Source organism: Mixophyes fleayi, chromosome 5 (assembly GCF_038048845.1).
Source record: "Mixophyes fleayi isolate aMixFle1 chromosome 5, aMixFle1.hap1, whole genome shotgun sequence".
NCBI lineage: Eukaryota > Metazoa > Chordata > Amphibia > Anura > Limnodynastidae > Mixophyes > Mixophyes fleayi.
Genome location: NC_134406.1, coordinates 7848626 through 7863191, shown reverse-complemented (window position 1 = coordinate 7863191; position 14566 = coordinate 7848626).

Below are 14566 nucleotides of genomic sequence, written 5' to 3'. Positions count from 1 at the left end.
CAGGTAGTAATGCTCAGTAATATTTATAGTAATAGCAGTAATGTCCAGCAGTTAGTAATACTCAGTAATATATATAGTAATAGTAGTAATGTCCGGCAGTTAATAATTTTCAGTAACATACATAGTAATAGCAGTAATGTCCAGCAGGTAGTAATACTGAGTAACATACATAGTAATAGCAGTAATGTCCAGCAGGTAGTAATACTCTGTAATAAACATAGTGGGCCTGAGTCATTAAGGCAAAAACAGAGTAAATGTTCACTGGGACAAACCATGTTACAATGCGAGGGGTGCAGATTTGTTTATTATTTTGCATATAAGTTGAATACTGGCTGTTTTTTCATCTAGCACACAAATACTTGATAGCTTTATTATTACACTGAAATTTAAAGTTGATCTAAGATATGTCCTACCCCAACTATAAATCTGCCCCCACATTTTAAATTTACCTCCCCCTCTAATGTAACATGGTTTTGCCCAGGTGCAAATGTTACTCCTTTTTTATGCTTTGCTCTCCTTAATGACCCAGCAGCTAGTAATACTCAGTAATATACATAGTAATAGCAGTAATGCCCAGCAGTTAGTAATGCTCAGTAATATACATTGTAAAAGCAGTAATGTCGAACAGTTAGTAATACTCAGTAATATACATAGTAATAGTTGTAATGTCCAGCAGTTAGTAATACTCAGTAATATACATAGTAATAGTAGTAATGTCCAGCAGTTAGTAATACTCAGTAATATACATATTAATAGCAAAATTGTCCAGCAGTTAGTAATACTCAGTAATATACATAGTAATAGCAGTAATGCCCAGCAGTTAGTAATACTCAGTAACATACATAGTAATAGCAGTAATTAGTAATACTCAGTAATATACAAAGTAATATCAGTAATGTCGAGCAGTTAGTAATTCTCAGTTATATATATAGTAATAGCAGTAATATCCTGCAGTTAATAATTTTCAGTAAAATACATAGTAATAGCAGTAATGTCCAGCAGGTAGTAATGCTCAGTAATATACATAGTAATAGTAGTAATGTCCAGCAGTTAGTAATGCTCTGTAATATACATAGTAATAGCAGCAATGTCCAGCAGTTAGCAATACTCAGTAACATACATAGTAATAGCAGTAATTAGTAATACTCAGTAATATACAAAGTAATAGCAGTAATGTCCAGCAGTTAGCAATACTCAGTAATATATATATAGTAATAGCAGTAATGTCCAGCAGTTAGTAATGCTCAGTAATATACATAGTAATAGCAGTAATGTCTAGCAGGTAGTAATACTCTGTAATAAACATAGTAATAGCAGTAATGCCCAGCAGTTAGTAATGCTCAGTAATATACATTGTAAAAACAGTAATGTCGAACAGTTAGTAATAGTCAGTAATATATATAGTAATAGTAGTAATGTCCAGCAGTTAGTAATACTCAGTAATATACATATTAATAGCAAAATTGTCCAGCAGTTAGTAATACTCAGTAATATACATAGTAATAGTAGTAATGTCCAGCAGTTAGTAATACTCAGTAATATACATATTAATAGCAAAATTGTCCAGCAGTTAGTAATACTCAGTAATATACATAGTAATAGCAGTAATGCCCAGCAGTTAGTAATACTCAGTAACATACATAGTAATAGCAGTAATTAGTAATACTCAGTAATATACAAAGTAATATCAGTAATGTCGAGCAGTTAGTAATTCTCAGTTATATATATAGTAATAGCAGTAATATCCTGCAGTTAATAATTTTCAGTAAAATACATAGTAATAGCAGTAATGTCCAGCAGGTAGTAATGCTCAGTAATATACATAGTAATAGTAGTAATGTCCAGCAGTTAGTAATGCTCTGTAATATACATAGTAATAGCAGCAATGTCCAGCAGTTAGCAATACTCAGTAACATACATAGTAATAGCAGTAATTAGTAATACTCAGTAATATACAAAGTAATAGCAGTAATGTCCAGCAGTTAGCAATACTCAGTAATATATATATAGTAATAGCAGTAATGTCCAGCAGTTAGTAATGCTCAGTAATATACATAGTAATAGCAGTAATGTCTAGCAGGTAGTAATACTCTGTAATAAACATAGTAATAGCAGTAATGCCCAGCAGTTAGTAATGCTCAGTAATATACATTGTAAAAACAGTAATGTCGAACAGTTAGTAATAGTCAGTAATATATATAGTAATAGCAGTAATGTCCAGCAGTTAGTAATACTAAGTAATATACATAGTTATAGTTGTAATGTCCAGCAGTTAGTAATACTCAGTAATATACATAGTAATAGTAGTAATGTCCAGCAGTTAGTAATACTCAGTAATATACATAGTAATAGTAGTAATGTCCAGCAGTTAGTAATACTCAGTAATATACATAATAATAGCAGAATTGTCCAGCAGTTAGTAATACACAGTAATATACATAGTAATAGCAGTAATGTCCAGCAGGTAGTAATGCTCAGTAATATACATAGTAATTGCAGTAATGCCCAGCAGTTAGTAATACTCAGTAACATACATAGTAATAGCAGTAATTAGTAATACTCAGTAATGTACAAAGTAATATCAGTAATGTCGAGCAGTTAGTAATTCTCAGTAATATATATAGTAATAGCAGTAATGTCCAGCAGGTAGTAATGCTCAGTAATATACATAGTAATAGTAGTAATGTCCAGCAGTTAGTAATGCTCTGTAATATACATAGTAATAGCAGCAATGTCCAGCAGTTAGTAATACTCAGTAATATATATAGTAATAGCAGCAATGTCCAGCAGGTAGTAATGCTCAGTAATATACATAGTAATAGTAGTAATGTCCAGCAGTTAATAATTTTCAGTAAAATACATAGTAATAGCAGTAATGTCCAGCAGTTAGTAATGCTCAGTAATATACATAGTAATAGCAGTAATGCCCCGCAGGTAGTAATACTCTGGAATAAACATAGTAATAGCAGTAATGTCCAGCAGTTAGTAATGCTCAGTAATATACATAGTAATAGCTCCAACTATAAATCTGCCATCACATTTTAAATTTACCTCCCCCTCCCATACAACACGGTTTTGCCAATATTCAAAGTTACACCTTTTTTTTGCTTTACTTTCCTGAATGAATCAGGCCCATTCTTCCTTGTGTTTACATGAGGAGCTGATAACAGAGACATCGCCTGTGTAATTTCTGGACATTTATTTACAGAGTTTTACTAACTGTGTAGAATTCTGCAGATATAATGTGATAATCAGTGCCGGTGCCTATACTGTGATTTGTTGCTAGAATCACAAAGTTCATCTTCAAGTTATTTTTTTCCTTTCACATTTCTTAGGATATCTTGTGTCCTTAGTTGGATTGTAAATTTAACTAAAGGCTTCTTATTTATTAGTTTTAATCATTATTTGGCTATTTTCAGAAAGTTTATTCAATTAAAATATAATATAATGTTAAATAGAGTTCTGCGGGCTAACAATGCGCATTGAGGGCCTGATTCATCTGAGCAATCTGAAAACAACTTGAGATTTAAAAAAATTGCACGTAACTGGCGCACATCTGCCTGTATTATAGTGCAAGCGGATCTCAAGAAACGTTTACATTTGAATACGGGTCCAGTAGGCTCTGGCTAGACGTTAGCTGCCGTATGCAGACAAACAGAGCACAGTGCGGGATCTTACACCTGATCTGTAGCTGGTGCAAGTGATACGGCTATAAGACATCTACCTAAGACGTGCCCACAGCTTGTATTAGCCACATGTGTGTCCTCACCTTTGGCCCCTCAAATCGTGGCAGTCGGAAGTGTCATCTACTTACGACCATGAATCACGTTCATTGGCTGAAGTCCCGTTCCAAGTGCATGTACAGATCTATGTCATACAAGATACGGCCACAAATGGACTTGCATTCGAAGATGAATCAGGCCCTGTATTTTAGCTAGTACAGTTTTGCCGTCTGACAGTTGTTTGTATTATACTTCACTGACAGCAAGAAAATACATTTTAATGGAAATACATTGCTGTGATAATCTCTTCAACTGTAAAGATTAAAGAGACATAAAAGGTCTTTTTGCGTATTTTTTTTAAACAATTTAAGTCAGTAGCTACAGATAGGTGACGCACTCTCACACATGATTGTTTGGCACCAGGAACTTGGGAAGAATTTTTTGAGATTGTATGACAGAATGTCAGGATACTACAGATCACCATCCTCATCTGTAGGTTGAAGTTGTAGCACATTGTTCTATAAGATTCAGAGTGTGTGCGTGAGTGTTTGCGTGAGTGTGTGTGTGTGTATGTGTATGTGAGTGTGTATGTGCGTATGTCTGTGTGAGTGTATGTGTGTGTGTGTGTGTCTGTGTGTGTGAGTGTGTATGTGTGTGTGTGTGTGTCTATGTGAGTGTATGTGTGTGTTTGTCTGTGTATGAGTGTGTGTGTGTCTGCGTGTGTGAGTATGTGTGTGTGTTTGTCTGTGTATCTGTGTGTGTAAGTCTGTGTGTGTGTGTGTGTTTGTGTGTGTGTGTATATCTGTGTGTGTCTGTGTGTGTGAGTGTGTATGTGTGCCTGTGTGTGTGTGTCTATGTGTCTAGTTTGCCCCTGTTCTGTACGTAGGCTCTTTCTGTTACACGCTAGTTGCTTCTTTTGATGGGCGGGCGCCTTTGTGTTATGACATTTGTTATTTGCATCACGCAAAAATCTGTCCAGAGAATGAATTAAACATCCTCATCCTGTTGGGATTACAGGAACCTTGTAACAGATCACAGCGTTACAGGTCATGTCTGCAGACTCCTGCTGATATTACACTGATATTAAATCTATACAATACAATATTAAATCTACTGACAAGTGAAGAGAATAACACTGATTATCTTCTTACAAGGACACCTGCCAAGGGGTGGGATACACTAGGCAGCAAGTGAACAGTCAGTTCTTGAAGTTGATGTATTGGAAGCAGGGAAAATGGCCAAACGCAAGGATCTTAGCGACAAGGGCCGAACTGTGACGGCTAGATGACTGGGTCAGAGCATCCCTAACATGACAGGTCTTATGGGATGTTCCCGGTATGCAGTGGTTTGTACCTACCAAATGTGGTCCAGGGAAGGATAACAGGTGAACCCGGGACAGCGGGTACCCAAGGCTCATTGATGCACGTGGGGGTGAAGGCTAGCCTGTCTGGTCCAATCCCACAGAGGAGCTACTGTAGCGCAAATTGCTGAAAAAGTTAATGCTAGTTATGATAGAAAGCTGCAGCCCAAGTACACCCTTCATAGCACCAGTATTCACTGAGATGGCAGTGGCCTCTCTCAGCAGGATAATGTGCCCTGACACACTGCAAAAAATGTTCAGGAATGGTTTGAGGAACATGACAAAGAGTTTAAGGTGTTGACTTGGCCTCCAAATTCCCCAGATCTCAATCCAATCGAGCATCTGTGGGATGTGCTGGAAAAACAAGTCTGAGCCCTGGAGGCCCCACCTCAAAAATTACAGGAATTAAATAAAACTTCTTGGTGCCAGATACAACCGGACACCTTCAGTGGTCTTGTGGAGTCCATGGGTATGAGATTTTTTGGTGGCATGAGGAGAACCTATACAATATTAGACAGGTGGTTTTATTGTTGTGGCTGATCGGTGTATACCCCGTATGCGTGAAACTAATTTTTATAGGCACAGGTGCTGGAAACAGAGTTCCAGTAAGAAACTATTTGCTGGTACAGTGTTCTCTTATAAACAGCAAATATTCAGGGGAGTAAGAAGTCAAAATAGATCCAGTTTTCTATCTCTTTCTACTTTTTGAGAATAAGAGCCCTTTCGCCCCAGTCATAAACACCTGTACTTTGGAAAAAATATGCATTTTAAAATATATGAATTAGTAAAAACATTACGACTAATGGCATCTGACAATGCAGCACCATGTAATACATGTCCTAGTAGAAGTAGGATTTCAGAACTTGCGAAACTGGATTAATAAAATGTTCATATCTCATAGAGTCCCATTCATTGTGCTTCACACAAATTCATACACCCAGAATTACAGCTAATTAACATGGATGGATGAATGTGTGACGATTGTCTGCCAGGTTAGGATACAAGTTTATAGGTCGATACATTTTATATTAAACCAAATTTCATCAACCTAGTAGGTAATAAACCACTATGTAACCAGTTTGCTATTTTTCTCTTTGTATGGTTCTTAAAGAAGAAACTGGTATAAATAAACAAATAAATACAGAACAATAAAAGCAGCAATTTGCAGAGTCAAAGTGTTGGTCATGACACAGAGCCAACGTGTAAACTTCTCTTAGGAGAAATGTCCTAGGAACAAGTGCCGGTCCTTCCTCCGCTGAAGGAAACTCTGGTTTCCTCCACGTTCCCGCAGCAGCGGCTGCAGAGTGTAAGGAAGGATGTAACCGAGGGGAGAAGGGAGAGAACATAAATGTGACTTTTCTGCTGCATTGTAACTTTTTCACCTTTCCTATTACATATAACCCAGGGAAAACTCCTAAAACAGGACTGAGCAAATCTTATGTTTTCATTTGTTTTGATGTGCGGTTTGTAAACCATGTGATTTACTAAAGGTAAAACCGCACATCAATTCACATGAAGCAAAGACGCAAGGTCTCACATTAGCGGATGGAGACGTTGCTGGGATACAAAGACTCCCACCCCTCAATCATCAAACTGCAGCTGATTAGACGCTGGGTCCTCCTGGTACCCCTGCTCGTTGGGTATCAGGGTAAAACTGTCCAATCAAAGGCAGCCTCTCTGTGATTTGTCGAGTGGTGCAAGAGACCAGTCCTGATTGGCTGCCCAGGCTATTTGCTAGCCGGAGTTTACATCATTTACATGAAAGAAAGAAAGAAAGAAAGAAAGAAAGAAAGAAAGAAAGAAAGAAAGAAAGAAAGAAAAAATTTTTAGATAAGCATTTAATAAGTTTTTTCATGGGGGCAAAAATAATAATTAATTATGATGGCATTATTTATTTGTGATGGGGGCATTACTATTATCTTTATTATGAGGACATTATTTATTTATTACTTGTGGGACCAAGACTTATAGGGGCCAATGCAGAGTTAGTAGCATAATAGGTGTAATTTACTCTTTAAAAAAAAGCATGGAAAACTAGCATATTTCTGGCCATATGCAGAGCCGTATGTATCATATACAGAGTCACACACAACGTATGCAGAGCTGTGCACATCATATGCAGAGCCGCACACATCGTATGCAGAGCTGTACACATCAAATGCAGAGCCGCACACATCGTATGCAGAGCCGCACACAACGTATGCAGAGCAGCACACATCGTATGCAGAGCCGCACACATTGTATGCAGAGCTGCACACATCACACTTTCGCCCATGTGCATGCTAGTGTTTCTAGTTCTACAAGCAGCAGCATTCAATGATACTTATGGGCTTTCACAAGAGCTGGCACTCTTTGTGGACAGGGATACCAGGAGGGGCCCAGTGTTAGTCAGCATTGGGTCAGTACTCTCTAGGTGCCCGATCACTTCAACAACCCCTCACCACCACCTAGAGGATTGGTTTTATAAAATGTAAGAGAGGAAACATTTTTTTAAAAGATTATTTAAATGTAATACCTCCAAACGAGCAAACCCCTGGTAGCGGCACAGGGCGTGTGCCAGACATGTCCCCGGGCAGAGCAGGACAGCGGGCAGAGCCCTAAATTTGGGACTCTAATCAGGACAGTTGGGAGGTATGGAGGTGGCTCCCGAGCAACCAAACCAGGCACAGTAGACCACGCCAGACAATCCACGTGGACAAACCATACAGTAACACTGAAAGTTTCACATGGGATATTACTGTACAGTTTGGGCTATAAGCATGTGGTTAAGGGGTTTGCAAACTACCACACAAATAAATTCTGCAATAAACGCTGCAGTCTTTTTTTTGTATTGCTCATTGATTCAAATAGATAGAAATTGGAATTTATGTGGAATATCATGTTGCTGGACACATGCTACCATATTTTTTTTATGAAAACCAATATTGTTTGCACCCTGCCACTCATAGTGAACTTTACAGGCTCCCTGGGGAAACCCGTGTGACAGTAAAAATTATTTCTTAAAGAGCAGTATAATTAGGTGCATGTATGTCATTGTCTAGGACTCGTTTATGAAAATGAGACACTCGTGGATTGTACAGATGACAGCGGTGTGGGCATCTGTCACCGTGCAATACAAGATCTTGTTTTGCAGGATGTGATTATTTAGATGAGATGTCAGTGACGTGACGGCTGCATTTAGGGGGTTGGAGCAGCGGAGCTTTTTCTTTGTTGAAAAAAGTTTTTTTTTTCAACATCCTGAAAAATGGTACAGACCAGATATTGCCCAACACTGTCAATAGAACAAATTTTGGGGGTGCCGCTTCATACAGGTAAATAAGTTTCTAGTCGTACAAACTCCACAAGGCATAGGCAAACCGAGGGGGTGTTCCTAGTGCCTGGAAACCCCCATCCACACCTGGGGCACTGTATAATTGAGGTGGTGGGACCCTGCCCCTGCTTCACACGGCTCTGCTTGAAAAGGGAGTGCTGCGTGCACCTAACAGTAGTGCACGCAGCATTGCCCATGTATATTATGGGGATAGGAAGAGTTGGAGAGCAGCCAAGCACTGTCTAATATTATAGCTACGCCCCCATGCATGCTGGTCACGCCCACTGGTGGCGTGGTGTGGAAACCCCCCTCTACAAATCCTGCTTTTGCCCCTGCAAGGATTCCAGGTTGGAATTGAACCCATGACCTCAGTGCTGTGAGGCAGCAATGCTAACCACTGTGTCACATTCTGTCCAAATATTTTTCCTTTTTAATATACAACGACTTTTCTCTTCCACCTAAATCCTTCATAGAAATCTGTCAGATTAGTTGTTTCTGCATTCTGTGCAACTGAGATTTGTGTCTGCTATACAATCCTGATTGCAAACCCCTGGATATCGCCTGTTGTCCAGCAAACCAGCTAATTAATCATAACTTTCCACTGCAGAGCGTACGTTGTGTGGCGTGCGAGAGACATAGATCATCCCGGCCAAGCATGGTAAAGAATTTCCAGCTTGTGTTTCCATTGCTTACCCTGAGCAACTGTAAATTGGAAGAGAATTTTCCATATGAGCCATTCTGTGTGCGTTCATTTACAAAGCTGCAGTCGGAATCTTTCAATAAGTTTCATTACTGAACACACTAAAGAGCAGTGATACATTCTATTGTGAGGATTCTTCCTTTGTTGCCAGTTGTACAGGTAAGTACATGGATTTGCAAGACTGCTGGTGGCATCTGGGATCTGGGTAAACATTTATAGTGTATAAATCGTTGGTAAGACCTCATCTTGAATATGCAGTACAGTTCTGGGCACCACTCTATATAAAAGATAATTTGGAACTAGAAAGGGTTCAGAGAAGGGCGTCAAAATTGATAAAGGGTATGGAGTCATTAGGTTATGAGGAAAGGTTAGCCAGTTTAGGCATGTTTACTTTAGAAAAGAGGAGTCTAAGGGGAGATATGATTACTATGTACAAATACATTAGGGGACAATACAGAGAACTTTCATGGGAACTTTTTACCCCAAGGACTGTACACAGGACACGCGGTCACCCCTTAAGGTTAGAGGAGAGGAAATTTCACAACCAGCAAAGGAAGGGGTTCTTTACAGTAAGGGCAGTCAAGATATGGAATTCACTGCCAGGAAAGCTTGTGATGGCAGATTCAATAGATATGTTTAATAAAGGGTTAGACAAATTTTTAGCGGAAAAGTGTATCCAGGGATACGACCGTCAATTAAAATGAAGGATAGCACTGGATATAGGGTAAAAATAGGACTGTAATATTGGGTCTGGGGGGATTTTCACAATTGAAATAGATTGGCGGTTGCTTACTCTGGATCAATTTCCAAAAATTTCTGAAAAATATACAATGTGTTGGGTACTTTAGAGCAAACTTTGGTTAAGTTTTCTTTGCTACAAATTGTTTAGGGGATTCATTCATCAAAAATTGTAAAACGTAAATGTTAAATAACAATTCTCATCGCCGTCATTTATTAAAAAAAAGGACAATTATATAACAGTGATAGCTATCGACGCCAAAAAGATTTTGGAAAAAGGTAAATGTGAAATGTTGGTGTCGACCATTGAAGCAAGAAAAATCATCAAGTAAATAATAACATCAAGGAATGCAAAATAACCATAATGTGCGTTTATTTAGAAACGCACATACACTGATTTAACGCACGTCTGTATTCAACAAGGAGCGGATGTGAAGATACGTCTGGTGATGAATACGGGTCCAGGTCCGCTCTGCTCTAACATACAATACACTGCAGGATACGTCCAATACATATGTGGGATATAAAGTCACAAAAGAACGCAATGAAAACAAAAACAATTCAATTAATGTTACCTGTTACTAATGTAGTCATTAATGACAAAACTTAAAAAATAAGAAGAATATTCCCCATCCCCCCATAAAATACATTTATTAGGATGTTATTAATGTCTACTGTACATAAAATACATTGTTACAGTTGCTCCTGATTGCAAACACATGTTGTAGCTGTATACACAGCCGTCATCACTATCACTCAGCACTTACACCCGACCTGTAGCTGGTGCAAGTGATACCACAGAAAAACATGTACCTGAGAGATGCCCAAAGCTTGAATCGGACGCTGCCGCGTGCGCTCCAGCTTGGCACACTCTTACTGTACATCATAGTTGCCTACTCTCCCGGAATGTCCGGGAGACTCCCGAATTTTCGGGCGCTCACCCGGACTCCCAGGAGAGCAGGGCAACCTCCCGGGTCCAGTTCACCTCATTTGTGAAGAGGGTGGGGCGTGACGAAACACGTCATCCTGGCCCACCCCACCCACTGATAGGCTGAATTTGGCAAAGATGGCCATGGGGCGTGGCCTAACGGCCCCCTACCGGACAGCTAGCTGAAAAAGTTGGTAAGTATGCTGTACATTGATTACGTGCATACGCCCCATCCCCTTCTTGTTCCCCTCATGAAATAAAAGGCTGTAGTAAGAGTCCATTGCGCTGGAAGATAGATTGGACGTTGCTGCGTTCTCTGGAGAACGGTCCCTTCAGGAATCAGGCCCTGACTGGTACAAACACGTCGTCATATTGCCGCGCTTACAGTCATGTTGTGTGTCCCATATAATGTAAGAGGCGGATGCTAAATTGGGGGGACAAAGGAATTTCCTGAACTCATGCACTTAATAGTGTACATTACCCTCCCCCTGCAGTGTATATAACACTGGGCCCATGTTTGTGTAAACCTGAAAGATGTTACTCAACACCCACATCCGGCACAGGATAATGCTGACATCTGGGGCGTCGCAGGATTCTGGCATCGTCTTAATGGAGGATGTTGAAGTTGATTAATAAAGGTGGTAGAATCATCTCTGTACACTAATATCGGTTTCAATGCAATTAATACGCAACCGAATAATAACCTTAGCAAATATGACCAGCAGCCCCCTTGGCATAAATCACCCTCCAATAAACCTGGCATGCCGCCCGTATTGGCCCAACTGTTGAAGCTGGAACCAGGCGTGAGTCCGTCTCCCCTGGGTGATACTGCCCGGCCCTGATGGCTCCCCCCTTTCTATGCCTTGCTCGCTGCTTTCCCGCCCCTCCAACTGTGACAAAGCAATTTGAGCAATAAATTATATTCACAAAGTATACAATGACAACAACATTACATGTCAACCATTTACAAAGATCACATATGTAAAAATCTTAATATATAATATATATTACATGTTATTTTTATTTAGAAAATAGAAATACCTGCATGTACCGTAGGGGATGGGTGGGTGGGAGATTGAAAAACTATGTATAATAAACTTCCTTCCACCTCTCCTTTAACTACCCTCACCTTGTGCTGCCTCCTGTCTCCTCCCCCTGCCCCCTCCTTTCCCTGAGTGGCTACCTGCACTGCTCAGGTGTAACAAATAGGACGGACTCCATTGTCTGCACCCCCTTTCTTCATGTCTCTTGCATCGGGCCGCCTAGCGAGCATCCTCCCTTATCCCTCTTAGGCGCTATTGCTGCGCCTGCGATTCCTTTTAACCCTCCATGTGCACTTTTTTTTAGGCGGTTGCAAAGCTCGGAAAAATGCTACATAGTCATAGTATTTAATTGAAGGTGAACTGAATAATATAAACCTTTGAGTTACAGATTGCAGTGTTTGGGTGTCACCGGGCACAAGCCATTAGGATAGGGATCGGTGATCCCTCTGACAGCTGCATTTGTCTGTGCTCGCAGGGAATGAGACTGCAGCTTGGTAATCTGTCTTAAAAAACAAACAAAACACAACTCACAATATACCACACTACACACTACACAAGCCTCGGTGATACTATAGTGTAATGTACATCGTTCAGCGTGTGAGCCAGTTTGTAATGTGACGATAGAGGATGTGTTTGCAACAAAGGTTCCGGTGTGTGCTTAATATCCAGATAAATGCAAAGCCTGTTCCTCTGTGTTTAGACTAGAGATGGGCGGGTCCGGTTCTCCGAGAACCGAACCCACCCGAACTTTGGGTATCCGAGTACCGAGCTGAGCAGCTCGGTACTCTCCCGCCCATTCCGAATCCAAATCGAGGCCGAACGTCATTGTGACGTCGTCGGATCTCGGGACTCGGTTCTCGCGATACTTCAACTTTATAAATACACGCCTCCACAGCAATCCATCGCCATTTGACAGAGGGAGAGAGCAGGGTGTAGTCATAGGCTAATTAGAGCAGGGACAGAGAATACCATATTGTTCTTGCAATTGCTCTAACCAAAATCGCTAGTGCAGAGAGGAGGATAGAGGTTTATTATTTTTTCTTCATATTTGGCACTCCCCAGCGCTTTTGGGGTGTCCCCCATAATTGTGCATTAATATTTCTGGCTGTCAAAAGTCATATCTGTCAGCAGTATCTACTAAATAATTTGTAGCACACCTCAGTGTTTTTGGGGTGTCCTCCCTAATTGTGCATTAATATTTCTGGCTGTCAAAAGTCATATCTGTCAGCAGTATCTACTCAATAATTTTTAGCACTCCTCAGTGTTTTTGGGGTGTCCTCCCTAATTGTGCATTAATATTTCTGGCTGTCAAAAGTCATATCTGTCAGCAGTATCTACTCAATAATTTTTAGCACTCCTCAGTGTTTTTGGGGTGTCCTCCCTAATTGTGCATTAATATTTCTGGCTGTCAAAAGTCATATCTGTCAGCAGTATCTACTCAATAATTTGTAGCACTCCTCAGTGTTTTTGGGGTGTCCTCCCTAATTGTGCATTAATATTTCTGGCTGTCAAAAGTCATATCTGTCAGCAGTATCTACTCAATAATTTTTAGCACTCCTCAGTGTTTTTGGGGTGTCCTCCCTAATTGTGCATTAATATTTCTGGCTGTCAAAAGTCATATCTGTCAGCAGTATCTACTCAATAATTTTTAGCACTCCTCAGTGGTTTGCGCTCAGAATGGATTCAAAGCAGTCCACATATGATCTAAATGAGCAACCAGGTTCTGTCACCAGTCCTGATGTTAGTGTTCCCAGTACGTCATCTGGCCAAGGCGATGTCAAACAACAGAGTGTTTTCAAATTAGTGCAAAAAACAAAAACCAAAAAAAAATTTACTGTATTGAAGCGAAAAAGAAGTGTAACTGAGCAAAAGTTAAGTGACGATAAAAAAAAAATTGCAAGCATGCCATTCTACACACGCAGTGGCAAAGAGAGAATGAGGCCTTCACCTTTGGCTATTAGTGGCAGATCCCAAAAAGTTACCCAGCCTACAATTGGTGCACAACTACTGTTACGCGTCAAAGCCGAGCTGCAAGATAACAGTGAGGCATTACAGGAGAATATTTGCTCTGATTCACAAATGATAACAATCCCTGTGGAGAGTCCATCCAACAGTGGGATGTCTAATCGTGAGCATTCTGCTGATGTGTGCCTTAATAGCCCGAGTGTAGCCGGTGATACCCAAATTGAGGATGCCACTTTGGAATTAGAAGAGGATGAGGGGGAGATTTGTGTAGGCGACGAGGGCGCTAATGATGATGTTGATGATTATGATGCAGACAGATACCAAATTGCCTTTCTCAATTTCTATTTATATTCTAGATTATATAACGGCTGAATAGTTTTCTATTTTACTCCTAGTGGAGAGAGGATCTGATGCAGACAGATACCAAACTGCCTTTGTCCATTTCAATTTATATTGTACAGTATATAACGGCTGAATTTATTAGTATTTTATACAAGTGGAGGGGGGCCTAGAGAGACAGAAACCAAACTGGCTTTCTCCATGTCAATTAATATTGTACAGTCTATATCGGCTGGATTTTTTGGTATTTTATACAAGTGGAGGGGGGCCTAGAGAGACAGAAACCAAACTGTCTTTCTCCATGTCAATTAATATTGTACAGTCTATAATGGCTGAATTTTTTGCTATTTTATACAAGTGGAGGGGGGCCTAGAGAGACAGAGTGACCCCAAACTGTCTTTCTCCATGTCAATTAATATTGTACAGTCTATAATGGCTGAATTTTTTAGTATTTTATACAA